General features: G+C 38.4%; 1 protein-coding gene across 2 annotated transcripts in view; it reads left to right on the forward strand.

The window, feature by feature from the left end:
• Positions 1 to 15,383, forward strand: part of vti1a (vesicle transport through interaction with t-SNAREs 1A) — a 100,800-nt gene that overhangs the window by 37,704 nt on the left and 47,713 nt on the right. The gene's annotated exons all lie outside the window — the stretch shown is intronic.

Genomic DNA, 15,383 nt, shown 5'->3' on the forward strand with positions numbered 1-15,383 from the left:
ATTCCCTTTCAGACATCATTTAATCTTTCCCGGTTCAATTTCATAGGTTCCCTGCTGTAGTAGTACTGTATGTCTAAGTATATGAGAGTCAATGGTTATTGTCTCCCAAGGCATTCTTTTTTTTTTTCCCTTAACCTGAATTAATGTCAGTCACCACATTGCATCATATATAGTGGTGCATATTAAGCACAAAATATTGGAACCATAGTGCTGAACCTGCTGATGTCTCCTTGAAGGGACGTGCCCATGGGAGGCACAGGGTTCTGTGCTGATGTTGATGATGATGATGGCTAAGCTAAGGCTGGTGTCTCCAGAGAGGCCTGTCTGAGAAGAGTCTGGTCAAATGCACATACAGAAGAAAACTCACTGACACTTGTCACAGACATGCCTCGCAACAAGCGTGCCTCTGAATGACACAACTAATTATTTTTTTATTTATTTGAATAACGGGGCATGAGAAGCAAACAAAAACAAATAACAAAATGACAACCATACCAAAAGCACCTCAGGGCAGATGCCAACACATCACTACCTTGACACTTTCCTCCCCCTCTCATGACGGTTTCTGTCTCGACAGGTAGTATATCACAGACAAGCACACACACAAGCGGGGCTTATTCCACACACACTGTTGCCCAAACCCTCAGGCTCTTGAGATGGCAGGAGTGGCATAATTGTATTCCTCTGTTATCTGTGATCTCTGCTTACTAGACAAGCAGGACCTAACACTAAGCCCAATCAGAGGCCATGCAGGAGCTCAGGCCCCATGCTGGGGCCACAGTGCACACGCATGAGGAAGGGAGGACATTGAGAGAACGCTTGAAAGGGAAAGCATACTGTAGATTCTAGAACAGGACACATGGGTACCTGTTAATTCAACATGTAGGAGAGTTTTTGTTAGTGTATTAACAACAATATGTTCAGCATACTGCTGTTCTTATGAAGCATTAGTACGTAATATATTAACTTCGTGCCCTAATGAAGATTCATTCGTTGAGCATGACTCCTGCCCAAAACTAAAAACTCCACAAAAAAAAAAAAAGGCTTTGTTTAGTATTCTCAAAAGTGGATCAGAGGCCAGCTGGGTAACACGTTGTGACAGAGGTGATGTCTAAATTAATCATTCATGCTCTCTCACATGGCTACGTGCTAAAATATTAATGCCTGAATAAATTTGATTCAGGGCCTGTGATTAGAGGGTTGCCCAGCACACGCATGTTTATTTATGCCCTGGAGAACAGCCATGAGGGTCAGATTCATCCACCTCACACGCCTGTTCTGCACATGGGCTTCAGCCATGCACATGTGTGTCTGCGTGTATGTATGCATGTATGAATGTTCGTATATATATGTGTGTGTACACATTTTCTATCGAATGGTTCAACACATAAATGATGTACTGTATAATGTTGGGTGTCTTTTCAATATTTAAGACTTTTGGTGTGGTACTATAGCCCTGGTGTGTATGTTTTTAGGAAGCGTTAAAGTGATAGTCCTTGAACATGGAAGCTCCAGCACAGTGTGTCGTGACCTTAAGTGCAGTAAATATAATCCTGCAAACTTTCAAACAGTGGAAAAACTAAGGAAGCATGGTTTTAAAGCATGTGGCATTGCTATTTCAAAGTTCCATAGTCTTCAGTTAGATCCTGATCTCAGGTTACTGTCTGTGTGGAGTTTTGCTAATCCATTGTGCACCTGTAAGTTTTTTTTTTTTCTATGGCTCTGGTTCCCTCCCTTATCCCAAAATGCACTAGTAAGTAGATTATAAATAACACCTGGACCAAACGGGTGTAAATAAGTGTGTGGGCCCATTTTCCAGAATTGAATAAATGAAAAATTTACTTATGTATTTTGTAACAAACATCCCAGCAGCTGGAGTTACATGTTTCATCTGTAAGCACACTCACAGCATCATAAGCCTGTAATATCTAATTTCTTAACCTAAAGCCACATATAATTCCTTTGGATTTATTCCCTAAGCTTAATGCCTCTTTGAGATGACCCAGTAAGCTTGGAGCATCCTGTGTGTGTAACGGTGTGGAACTGCAGCATCTACCTGTTGTTGTCCATGCCGGCTTTGAGTGACAGGCTGATACTCGTACGCTGAACATGTTAAACAAACAGGTCATTTTTCAGTGTCAGGACTGTACATTTTACCAGGCATAAGATTTGTCACACCCATACACAGACCACCGATTCATTAGACTAGGTGTAATATATGCTTCGCTGTGCGAGGATGATCCCTTCACTGCTGGTGCTTGTCAGGACTGATGTTGTGTCAAAGAGAGACCTGATTTCAGAGTTTCACCTTGCGTTGTCTTTTATTCCTCTTACTCTCAGCTGCATGACCACAGTTTGTTTTAATTTTGCTTTTATGAACTCTCAGTCTTTGCAGATGCTTAAATTTTTGCCTCTTGTCCTTCACAGACTTTTATACAGAAATGTAACAGTTCTTCCCTTGGATCTGGTTACATATATGGTCGTAAGTTGGAATTAAAATTCTGAGGCCATTCCTACATGACGGTCAAATTGATTGATTTATTTATTTATTTAAAATTTATACTGTCCGATATACTGGACAGAAGCTTAGTAATGTGTTTTTAGAAGAATAATTTTTCTATGATGCCACTCTGGTAAGCTACTACTGCTCAGTAACTAGCAGTGCAGGATATGATTGCTAAATTCTACGTTTATAATTATTTAATGTAGCATTGTGGGAACTAGCATGTATATTCAATGTGTAATAAAGTGTGTGGAATTTCCCCATCCAGGCATGTTTTTCTATATTGAAGCTAATGATTACTACAGAGGTCGGCTCACCACAATAAGGTTGGGTCGAGGTTCAATATTTGCTTAATATTAGAGTTTCTTCCCTCTGTATGAACCAATCAAATAGGAAAATGATGTGACATCCTCGTTCATATTTTTTGTAATGTGAATATATATTTTTAGTAATGTGAATATATAAGATCACCAAGTTCCTGTGTCAGAGCACAGTACAGAAATCCTTGTTTTATATGAATACATGCATTCCTGTACAAGCGAAGTGTAGCCATGTGCAGAAATTTGTGGAACTGCACATTTTGGCACTTCTGATTTGGCTTCATTTTTCAGAACTGAATGTTGCCCCTTGTGTGCAGCCTGTCAGTATGTCCAAATAAAAGCCAGTCGTTAAATGAATTGTAGCAGTAAACATATTTTGTCCTAGGTAACTTTGCTTGGTTTAAATTCTATACAAGTCATTTAAACTGTTATTTTATTTGTGCATGTCATTAGAACATAGTGTTTACTGTCAGAAATTGTCATAATATATCAAGTACAGTTGCAAAATCTCCCATGCAGTTAAGAAAATCATTGAACACACAACTTGACATATTTTCAACCATATTCATGCAATGGACAAACAGCTGCTGAAATAACTGCTCCATATCTGCACTACGCTGTAGTGCACTCAGTACTCCAAACATTTTAGCATGTTCACAAATGTCAAATCTCTGTCATCCTCTTGCCACAGTGCCTGAAAGATTTTCTAGGGGAAACACTGTACTGGTAAATATATGCTCATGTTTTCTCTGCAGATCCTTCCCCTTCCTTTTTTATTCCTGCTTCAGTGGCCAGTGAGCTCAGTGTAGCCCATATTGCCTTGGTATTTTAATCTTGGCAATTTGTAAATTACAGCACAGTGGGCTCTGACAGGTGCTAATTGCTGACTGGAGAAGTAGCTGAGGAATGTGCTAGACCTCCCTCTGGCCCTCATCCAGCCCTGATCTAGGGCTACCTGCAAAGGCCCAGACTCTCTCCCCTCCACCTCTCCCTTTTTTTCCCTCCACTCATCTGGCTTTGACCCCACCCCCCACCCAACCAGTGGGCATTTGTTGACATTAGCAAGTCAAAAGGCACACCAGTGTCATGCATGGTATTATACTACACTGAGTCTGTGGAGATGGCACAAAACTCTGCAGGGCTCAGTGCCAAAGATAAAAGAGAATCTGCCGGTCCTTGCCCTAATTTTACTCATTTCTGTTCCTAGTCAACATTGACAAAAGTTGTTGCAGGTACATTAACAAAATAATAAAGTGGGCATCCCAAATTCACTTAATGCCAGCAATAATTATTTAGATCTCTCAGAGTTTGCAACTGGACATTCTGCCATGCTTGGACTGTTATTCCATAACTGACATTCCTTTGAGAGGGCACAGCAGATAATACACTTTTGTACCATATGACATTGTACTGCCCTCGGTTTGTAGAGGTATTGCTGTAAAGTATGTGATCTCATGCGGAGAGAACATTAGCTTAGATCTAGCCCAACAGGGCATAATGTGTTTCCAGGTGGAGTGTGTTCACTGGACTTTGGCTCCAGGCCCTGCTGAGGTAAAAGTGCCAGAAGCTGCTGCAGCTGTGGGAGTGGCACTGGGGCCTACTTCTCCTCAAAGCCCTCCACATGTCCCGACTGGGCTCATTAAACCCAACTTCAGCTTCATTTAATCCATTTTTTATATCTTAGGAAAAGCAAAAAAGTCCATAATCTTAAATATCTGCTAATTTATGCTTTAGAGGAAGACGGAAGGAAAACCTTGATGTTTTGTATAACAGCCAAAAATGTTTTTTCCCCCCTCTCGTCTCTTGGAGTTGTTCTTGTACTTCAGGCTTTTTCCCTCTTAATGCAAGCATGGAAAATGACATAGCTACCATCAGCCCCTTTAATTATGCAGCACAGTAGATGCAGTCTAGAGAAGTTTAATTTGTAGCACAAATATTGATGCATAAAATCTCCTGCAGCTTGCTGCTGCCTGTGTTCCTCTTAAGCGCAGACACAGGGATTGTAGCTGATGCCATGGGATCGCAAGGAGCCTGCTGAATGGAACATCATTTATTTCAAATTAGTAATGCCTGTATGGACATCCAGCCTACCAGGAATGAAAGGCAGAACACCATTTCGCTTCTGTCAGATCTCCAGACGGAGCCAATTCTAAACACCAATGGAAAATCCCCCGCTCTTTCCCTAGCTTTTTGTCTATTTTTTTTTTTTACTGTTGCCTGTGTCTTTGTGAGTCCCCAGTTACCTAAAGCACAAGTGCTACTACTGTAAACTTTACTCACTTCATGCTTGCACGAGGAGACTGTGGGAGAATTTTTAAGTAGGATATCTGTCCCTTTGTTAGCCTGGCTGTCATCTCCTAAGAAGGGCAAGCTCTGCTTCTAGGGTTAGGTTAGCATGGCAGGCCAGGTCGAGACATGGTGCCAGCCTCACTGTGCCCCCAGTCAGTGCTCTTCTGCCTTGGCCTCTGCACTCAAGTGAGCAGGGGGCTGTCATGCGTCAGCTGGAATTATAATCATTGCTACGCACACACACATCAATGCTGCTAATCCTCTCGTACAGCTTTTTAAAAATTTTCTTTACTTGCACAATGTACATTTATAGTATTTTGGTGATCTGAAGGAGGAAAGTGCCCATAAATATAATTGACATTTTATTTCTAAATGAGTTTTATGTACTCATTTACTAGTACAGAAATATTTGATTTGAATTAAATGATTTTTGTTTAAATTTTTACATTTTAGAACAATTACAAAACTATGAAATAACACATGGAATTGTGTGATTAAGTAACAACAGCAACAGTGAGTTGTTATTTTAATCTTGAAATTAATCCGGGCTTGAGACCGGCACTGCATCCAGTGGCTGGGGTTTGGGTCCTGGCTGGGAATCGAACCCAGGCCTTCCGCATGGCAAGCAAAACACCTACCACTGAGCCACCAGTGCCCCTGCGTTAGTTACTACCCTCAAAAATTACCAATTTACAGCACCTCAGATTAGAACTGTTATAAAGGCCTTACAAAGCAAAAGTAACAGACAAATCTCGATATCAACTGTTCAAAGGAGATTGTTGCACATTTTACGTGCCTTTGGCATTGTTTTACAATGTAGAAATAAATTTAAAAGTGTGTTTAAACTTTGGATTGTGATGCAAGCACAATCTTTTGATGATTTGTTGCAATTCCAAAATTTGTTGAAAGCTTTTTTTATTTGCATAGTTAGTGCCAAAGTGAAAGATTTCAGACTTCTAATTTTAAACTAGTGACCAAAAGCGTCTTTCGTTATTTGTGATTCTGCTTGTAACGACATTACTGTGACAGAAAATGTATTATGTCTACTATTAATCCACAGACACTTCTTCATCAGGGCACAAGATGCAAGAGGTCTCTATATTGTTTTTCTATTTCTGTTTAGGTAAATGTAAGTGATAAAATTCTCACAGGTGTTTACTATTTTCTTATTAGACATGCAGGCCTGCACAATTTGCAGGTTTAAACCACATCTGTATTTGTGGATGTAAAAAAAAAAATGTTGTGCTGCTTCTGCCTAATAGTTTTTTATATTATTTGTAAGCATGAGATCTTTTCCCAAATATGACTGGCAGAGAGAACAGTGTGTGGTGGTGGTGAGCTGCTGGTTGCAGGCTCAGGCTGCTGACAGGCAACTCTTTGTGAGTGTGTGTTCTAGGGCAGCTTGTGCTCCTGGTACTACTCTCTGTTTGTGAGGCATCTCTCAGTCCATAAACAGCACAGTATCACTAACAGCAGTGTCTTTGTCCTCGGCGGTCACACAGCTGTTCACCCCCACAGATCTGTGTGTGTGTTGGTGTGCCTGCATGCATCGTAGGTTCCTGGAAGTTCATTGCTGTTTTATTTAATAAATAATGTAATATGACCATCCATAAAAATATCAGACTATTCATAATTGTGCAGTGAATATGTATATGTGCTTGGTATTAAGTCCAGTTCCCACTTTTAAGATTTTTACCATGGCTCTGACTTGCTCTGACACCATTAGATACGGTGTAGCAGTGAAATTCTAGGGCAGAGCTAAGGCGAAATATGGTGGCACTCCAATTTGGTATGGCACAGCGAAGAATAATGATGATTAATTACACATAGTCCATTTGAGCTATAATGGTCTACATACGAAGTCAGCCAAAAAATGTATAGACACTTTAGAAAAAGAAAAATAGTATGATGTATATTATATTATTAATAATAATTATAATTGTATCATATATTTCAATATATAACATACATTTAGTATTAAAATATTTATATGTTTTTCCTTTCCTGAAGTCTGTATAATTTTAGCGTGTGTGTGTGTGTGTGTGTGTGTGTGTGCATGTGTGTGTGTATATGTATATATATAATAATGATATTTGTTGACTTTAATCACACTGTTAGAGTTGTAACATGTTACAGTTGCACATGTTAATATCACAATCAGCCTAACAGTGTGATTAAAGTCAATAAATATCGTGAAATATACACAGAATTATATAAAGAATCAGCCACATTTTTTTATCACAGTTAACTGTCAACTAAAATTGCAGGTCAATTTTCAGTAAAAACAGTTGTAATGGAAGGCCACAAATGACCACAGGTGGCAGACTTACAGGTCATTCAATGTTATCGCTCCGCTAACCAAATATAATTCATATCTCAGGTTGGCAAGCTGCAAATCACTAAGGTCACGCAGACACACCCCACTAAGCCCTAATCAAACCATACAACCACCCAATGCTCATGACGATTTGTGAATTCATAGCAGTCCACACTGAAACTTGTGAAACTGGGAACTGGGCTTTACAATATAAAGCTAATCTCTCACTAGTCTGTATTTCTCTTTATCTTTTGAAGACAAAAAAAATACAGCTTGTCTTGTTACGAAGAAATCCCAAACCACTCCATCCTGACTTTTACCTGTCAGAAAATCAAAAGTTACAGCTTTTCCTCGCTAACATGAGCGAATCTCTTATGAAAACTGGTCCTGTGGGCTTTTATTAAACACTGGAGGAAAATCAGAACAGAACTTTTCATACAGAAAACACAGATGAAACAGTAATTTGCAGTAGGACTGGTTTATTTCTTTTAAACTGTATCTGCATATGATCCATGTACAACGTTTGAATTGTGTTTTCAATGGCAATGTTCAACAGCCCTATGAATTTGAGTTTGTTGTGATGTGACATCATTCTCATTGAGCCCTTGACTAAAAACTAAATTATTGAAGCTACAAACATAAAGAGCAAGACATATTCCAGCAGTCTCCTAAGCACACCTCAGGTTTTGTCAAATGTTCCAGGTTTGTGCATGTATGCCAGTAAAGAATAGTTTCAGTCCTGCACGGAAAACCTGAAGCCTATTTTTTAAGACATCTGTTAATAAATTCTTAAACCGGATCAGTTGACCGCATTTGCTGGTTTCGTTTATGTTGGGGCAGAGTTGGTGATCAGTGCTCTCTTTGCATGTTTATTGCTTGGCTGGCTTCCTCTCGGAGTCTCATTTAATATAGTGGTGAAAGCAACAGGCCGGGGGGGTTCCAGATAAATTTGCAGCTCTTCTGTATGTCACTAATGCTGGGGTCACATTCCATCACGCTGACTAGAGGTGTGTGTGTGTGTGTGTGTGTGTGTGTGTGAGAGAGAGAGAACATCCAGCCTCACCGTCCTCTTCTTGCCCACTGATCTAAACAACATTAAGGAGAGGTGAGCTCAGTGAGAGACCATGAATTATTCATGAAAGATTGAAAGGTATCCAGGTTATGTTATTACGACGCTTTGGTAGTGCCCCTGCCACAGCCATACATAGGTAGTTGCTTTCCAAACACCAACCAGCAATCATCTCGATTCTCCTGCCACCACCATGCAACTTCAAATACCACAAGTAAATAATTTTGTTCTGCTACACCCGTGCCAGGATGTGACATTCTGTGATAGATGAAAAAGCCTAAGGAGGAGGACAAAAGACAGAAGACAAAAGAAGGAGAAAACAGACAGGGAGATTTGCAAAGGACAGTCATAGGGTTGACAAGTGAGTTATAATATCGTGTCCTTTATGAATAATTAATTTGATAGAGCAGCGCTCTCAGAAGTTGGATTAAATTAGTTCTGCTATGTCTAAAAAGTTAGATATGCTTCATTAGTAGATGAGATGGCAGGGAGGTCAGGTACGGTGTGGAGGCTGCTGTGGTTAATTCAGCCGTGCTGAGGTGATTTCTTTCTTAGCCCTTCTGATTTCATGTCAAGTTTTATTCACTGTGCCTCATAGTCATTTGCTGCTAATTTCACCACACAACATTAGGCTTGCGGAGCTGATTGTTGCACTATGTTTCAGTTGTCAAATAGAAATGTGTAGCATTCATAGGAATCCAACTTTAAACAGTTGCATGTTTCTGCACCTTAATTCTGTCTTTTAAAATATTTTAGGTGATGAGCACTGTTTCAATCACAGAAAGTGAAAGCCTTATTATTTCTGTGTTTATACTTAAGCATCATCACTTAAGATGTTGTGCTGGATATTATCAGAACCGCAACTCAACCTCAAATGTGATATTGCTTTTATACAACTGTTCCACAATGCCATTTATCATCAACAGATTACAATTTGTTTCTTTATTTAACCAGTTATTTTGCTCCACCAACACACATTCTTCCTCAACTGGGCAGAACTAACTAACTGCGACTGACAGTTAGTATAATATATTATTTGTTAGTACACCTGTATAAATATAGGTAAATGCTTCAGAGCTGTTGTGCTCCACTATCACCACTCATGGAATGCCTCTCGTCTAACCAGATTACTCTGAAAGAACTAACTGAACAGTACATGTATATTCAGAACCTTAAGAAGCTTTGTCTTTGGATCATTGTAGGAAATATACTACCAGTCAAAAGTTTGGATATACCTTATTCAATTTTTGTTCTTTATTTGTATTGTTCTTAACATTGTATATTAATACTGAAGATGTTGAAATTATGAAAGAACAAATGGAATAATGTACTCAAAATATATTTTAAACTATTCACCTTTTGTCTGTAATAACAGATTTGTACACACTTGCCATTCTCTAAGTCAGCCTCATGAAGTAGTCACCTGAAATGGTTTTTAAACAATCTTGAAGGAGTTCCCAGAGGTGTTGAGTATTCATTGGCTTTTTTCCTTCACTGTCTGGCCCAACTCATCCCAAACCACCCCAACTGGCTTTAGATCAGGTGCTTTTAGAGGCTAAATCATCTGATTTAGCACTCCATCACTCTCCTTCTTGGAATAATTGCTTTTATATAACCTAGAGGTGTGTTTGGGGTCACTGTCCTGTTGGAAAACAAATAATGGTCCTACTACGTATGTGCAAACCGGATGGGATGGCATGTCTCTGCAAAATGCTGCGATAGCCATACTGATTAAGTCTGCTCTCAGTTTTGACTAAATCACCAACAGTGTCAACTGCAAAACATCCCCACATCACCACACCTCCTCCTCCATGCTTCACAGTGGGAACCAAACATTCAGAAACTGAAATCTGTTCACCCTCTGTACGTCTAACAATGACATGGCAGTTAGAACAAAAAAATCCTCACATTTGGACTCACCAGACCAAAGGACAGTTTTCCACTTATCTCATGTTCATTTCTTATGTTTCTTGGTTTAAGCAAGTCTCTTCTTCTTGTTCTTTTAAAGTAGTGGTTTCTGTGCCCCAATTTGATCATGAAGGCCTTACTCACACAGTTCCCCTGAACTGTGAATGTTGAAATATGTCTGCCAACTGAACTCCAAGAAGCCTTTATGTGGGCTCTAATCTAAAGTGCTGTAAATTAGTGGTTTTCGAGGCTGGTCATTCTAATAAACATATCCTCAGCAGCAGAAGTAGCTGTTGCTCGTCCATCCTGAGACGGACCCTTATGAAAGCTAATTTCGTTATAGTGAGTACAGTAGTTGTAGTTCAGTAATAGGGGTATTGACCCACTCTTCCTCTGCAAAAGAAGATGGTGTATAGATGATGATGTTGTAGAACACTTTAATAAGGCAAGAATTGTCACAGATTATAGAGACAAGTCACATCTGTGATTTAAAAACCACTTCAGGTGACTATCTGATGGCCATGAGTATGCCAAGCCATCATCAAAGATAAATGTGGCAACTTTGGATAATCTAAAACATAATCTGGGTTGATTTTAATTTACTATATAATTCCATACATGTTCTTGTGTAGTTGTCTTGTATCTTAAAGTACAATGTTGAAGATAATAAAAATAGAAAATAATATACTGAAAGAGAATGTATGTCCAAACTTTTGACTGATAGTGTGTGTATTTCCAGTAAGTTTGGAGAGAGGAGAGAGTTTCTGATATGTTCTGCAATATTTCTCTCTCTCTCTCTCTCTCTCACTCACTCACTCACTCACACAGCAATATGTATGTGTGTTTTCTCACTTTCTGCTCCTACAATAATCTCTTTTCTTCAGGCTGGCTTTAGTCACTGTTAAATGATGCACATAATGCATTTTTCTTTTGTGAGTGCCCTCCATGCCTCATCTCCCCTCTATAATAGTATTATTTGACTTTCAATAACCATGCAATGCATGTTGGTACTGACTGAAAGAAGGAAAACAAATTTGTATTTTGAGTGCGGACAAGGCCACACTGTACTGCCCTGACTGTCCCTCTTCCTGTTTACCAGGAAGAAATGTTCTGGACACCTTAAAGTGAAGTATGAATTGTATAAGAACAATAGAATAAAAGTATATGTTACTGGCCCAGAGCAACCAAGGCCATGTAGAGGCTGCAGGAACGTTCCATTGTTTGACATTTTAACCTCTGATATTTTGTGCTAATGTAAACTGGGTGTTTGGGAGCGGGTGCATTTGCACAAATATTCTAATTTTTAAATAAATTAATTTTTATGTCTGTAAAGCTTAAAGCTCGCTTTATTTCGAACACAATTTTACTCCATGCTCTACTTTTACATTTTCAGCCAGGCAACAGGGTGTAAATAAGTTCAGAGTAAGAGTTGAGAGAATATTTAAGTGTTGAAAGTTCTTCATGCCTTCTTTCATGCTCTCTTTTATAGCTTTAACCAAATTAATAAAGACTTTTCAGTTTGTAGAGAATGTATATAATTTACATATCATTGCCACACCATTGATGTACTTAGCAGCGTGTAAACTGTGAGGGGAAATTTTTGTTCATGTGTTTTGCTTATTTTGGCTGGATTACAAGTGAATGCTGAACTTAAAATATATTTTTTTATTTATCTTAACAGTATTCTGTATGGACAGTTTACTACAAAAAATAAGTCAGACCGATAGAAATATTTTATTTGTGAAGTGTAATTAACACAGCACATCTTATATCGTAGTGTATAACCTGCAAAAGGCCTTTTTCCAAATGAGAAGCACATGGAAGCAATGAAGCAAAGATCCTTGTCTCTGTGTGGGACCTATAAGTCTGAAGTGAATAAGTTGGTGAATGCAGTTTCTGAGCGGTAAAAAGAAATTTCTCACTCTGTCCCAAGATGTAAATGCCACAGGAGACTGCAGGTCTCCCACACAGCAAAAACAGCAGGCTTGTCAGGCTTCTCAGAGATCAGATACAGTCTCTTATCACACCAATCTTTAAGGAGGGGTTTCAAGTAAGAGAACATACTGAGATATTTCACAAGAACATATCAGAGAAATCTAGAAGTTGGAAAGTTTGAAAGAAAAATAATGTGAATGTTTGAGAGGTGGAAAAGTAAGTGAAAAGCAGGTTTCTGTAAGAAATTGCTCCAATCAGACATTCTCGGCCCAACTGCTTACTGCACTGGTATGCCAGAAGTTGTGTATTAATTAGTACATTTTAATATGTAGTAGTTTAAGTATCTTTTACAACGTTTTGCAGTCATTCATTTAATAAGGTTTAGAATTGTAAAAAAAACTTCTCGAACTGTCATTTCACCAATTGTCCTCCAATCAGCAAACCTGAACATAAATAGGCGCTACTTAGTCTGGTGTTTTGGTGGTATAATTTGACACGTGATGATCGCTACCTCAGTTGAATTTCTCTTTTACTGATCTGTTATTTGATTTATGTTTTTTTTTTTTTTAGTAGATAACCACATATAATCACTTATCTTTGTGATAATTTTCCTGTCCTATTAAAGTCCAATGTGTTCCTGGTTTATAACTCGTAAAGATGCAGATAGTATGAAGTCCACCTTATAGCATAATACATCTTTTATTCATGCCTAACTATGTTTACATTATTATACCTCAAGATTTAATGTAGAAGCGTACCAGCATAGTGGGGTAGCACTGTCACCCCGGATCGGTGTGGGTTTTCTTCGGGTACAGTTCTCCAGTTTTTCCCACAGTCCAGAAACGTGGTCTAACTGTAGTTTTCAAATCATCTGATGGGTGTGGGTGTGTGTGTGTGTGTGTGTGTGTGTGTGTTTGCACCCTGTGATTTATTAGCACACCATCCAGGGTGTACCATGCTTTGTTACCTAAGTTCCCTGGTATAGGCTTCAGGTATAGATACGGTTTTATGGTAATTTTCATGTATAATATGATAACTCTTCAAGTATTGTCTGTTTTTCTTGTTCTTTGTTATACAAAAAAGAGAATTGCTTAAACAAAGTTCCAATGAGTTTGGTTATTAAACAAAGACAAAAACACCACCACAATCAGTACATGATGAAGTGTGCTAAACTCCCATTGAGTCTTTTAGAAGCTTTCTGTCAAAACATGTAAATGAAGGTGACAGTGCATCCGTTTTTGACAAACATAATTAAGGTGATTCAATTTGGGGTCCTGCAATATCCAGGAACATGGGATTGCAGGGTTCCCTCAGGTCTTGGCTAATTGTAAAGGTAGCTTTAATGCTCTGAATGCTTGTTTTTAATGTCTTATTGGATAATGAACTGTAAGGAAGTGTTAGATCTCAGCATCATCTGTGACTGAGGATTCTTTTTTTTTTTTTTATGAGATGGGTTGGGAAGAACAGCCTGAGGTGTGGTGGTGTACAGATAATTAAAAGGCATAATTTGTGTTTGCTGCTTTGATCTGTCTGTCAAGTTTTTGATTAGAAAAGCTAAACCCTTTAATCAACACTAATAGGATTATTAACGTTGCAAAACTGTTTGAAAGACGGTAAAACATCAAGTTTTTCCCCTAGTTCTGCAACGTGTGAAGTTACTAGAAGCATGGGAAATTGTGTGCAGCATGTGATTAGGAAGAACTGAGTTGATTTTAAGAGCTGCCTTCCCCCTATTGCTGCCTGGTTTGTATGCTGTTGTTCCTTTTCTTTCTTTTTCTTTCTTTCTTTGTTTTTACAGAGAAAAGCTACTGTATTATGAGCCCTAAGAAAGCACCAGTTTTATTTCACGGGTTGGCATTCTTTAGGTTAGATGCGTGTGTGTCTGTGTGTGTGTCTGTAAATGCAGAACAAGCAAATGTATTCTGTATTCATGTTGTATGTCCATATGGCTCCTTTTCATCAGTGGTATTGTCAGTTAAAAAATAGTGGCAGGGGGACCAAAGTATTTAAATTTTGCCCTGTTGGGCGACAAAGAAGCATGAAGCTATTGTAACTCCAGACTGGAAAAAATGCTAGATTTTTTATAATGTTTGAATTTTAAAATGTGACGCATCAATATTAGCATAGTCTTTAGATTTAATAAAGTTGATGCTGTGTCTAAGTTTTAATTCCACTTGGCCATGTCAGTGCATTTTTTTGTCAACACAGCCGTGATCTGCAATTGCAAATCACTTTCTATATTGAAGGTTTTAAATTAATAAATATGTTTCAGTTGATGTGGTGACAGAATGACCAGCATGGGTGTAGTAGATGTATGGTGTCCAATGGCCCATGAAAACTCTGGTCATTTAATAGGGAACCTGAACTCCGGTCTGCAGGAACATTTGTAAGCTGGTTAATCACTCTCTGCTCTGAAATCTATTAGTTTTAATTTGGATGCTTCAGTAAGGCTGGTTGATTAGGCCTAGGCAATTTCTAAAGAACCTTGTTTATTTATTTGGGCTTTACTTGATATGTTATTTGTATTACATAGTCAAGGATGTCATATTTATTTTGCACATATTGTGGACAGATAAGTAGTCTTCTTATTCTGCAGATCTTATTTACATATAAAGGCATTAAAGCATAGTAATCTCAGCCTTTGACTTTCTGTCTGCAGCTGAGATCTTTTGTACACAGTTCTGGTCACAGGTGAAGATATGCACATTTATGTGTGTCTCTTTCTGTGCAGTTTCTTGATCTATTATCTTGGAATGTTTGCAAATGTTGCTAATGAGTATTAAAATAAGCTAATGGTAAGCAAATTAGATAAACTGATGTTTTGTGATGAGCCACAAATGTTTATAGACATCTTGGTGGACATTTTTCTAATTTTTATTCAAATAAATTCCAGGAGTCTGGTTTGTATTACTAAATAAGCTATAATATGTAAATATGTGATATAAAAATATGTGATCTTCTATTTTGAGACCTTGCTTCAAGTGCTTCAAGCCTACAGCAGTCCGCACATAGACAGGTTTTTTAAACCATTTTTCCCCTCCT

This window comes from Clarias gariepinus, chromosome 14 (genome assembly GCF_024256425.1).
Source record: "Clarias gariepinus isolate MV-2021 ecotype Netherlands chromosome 14, CGAR_prim_01v2, whole genome shotgun sequence".
Lineage (NCBI taxonomy): Eukaryota > Metazoa > Chordata > Actinopteri > Siluriformes > Clariidae > Clarias > Clarias gariepinus.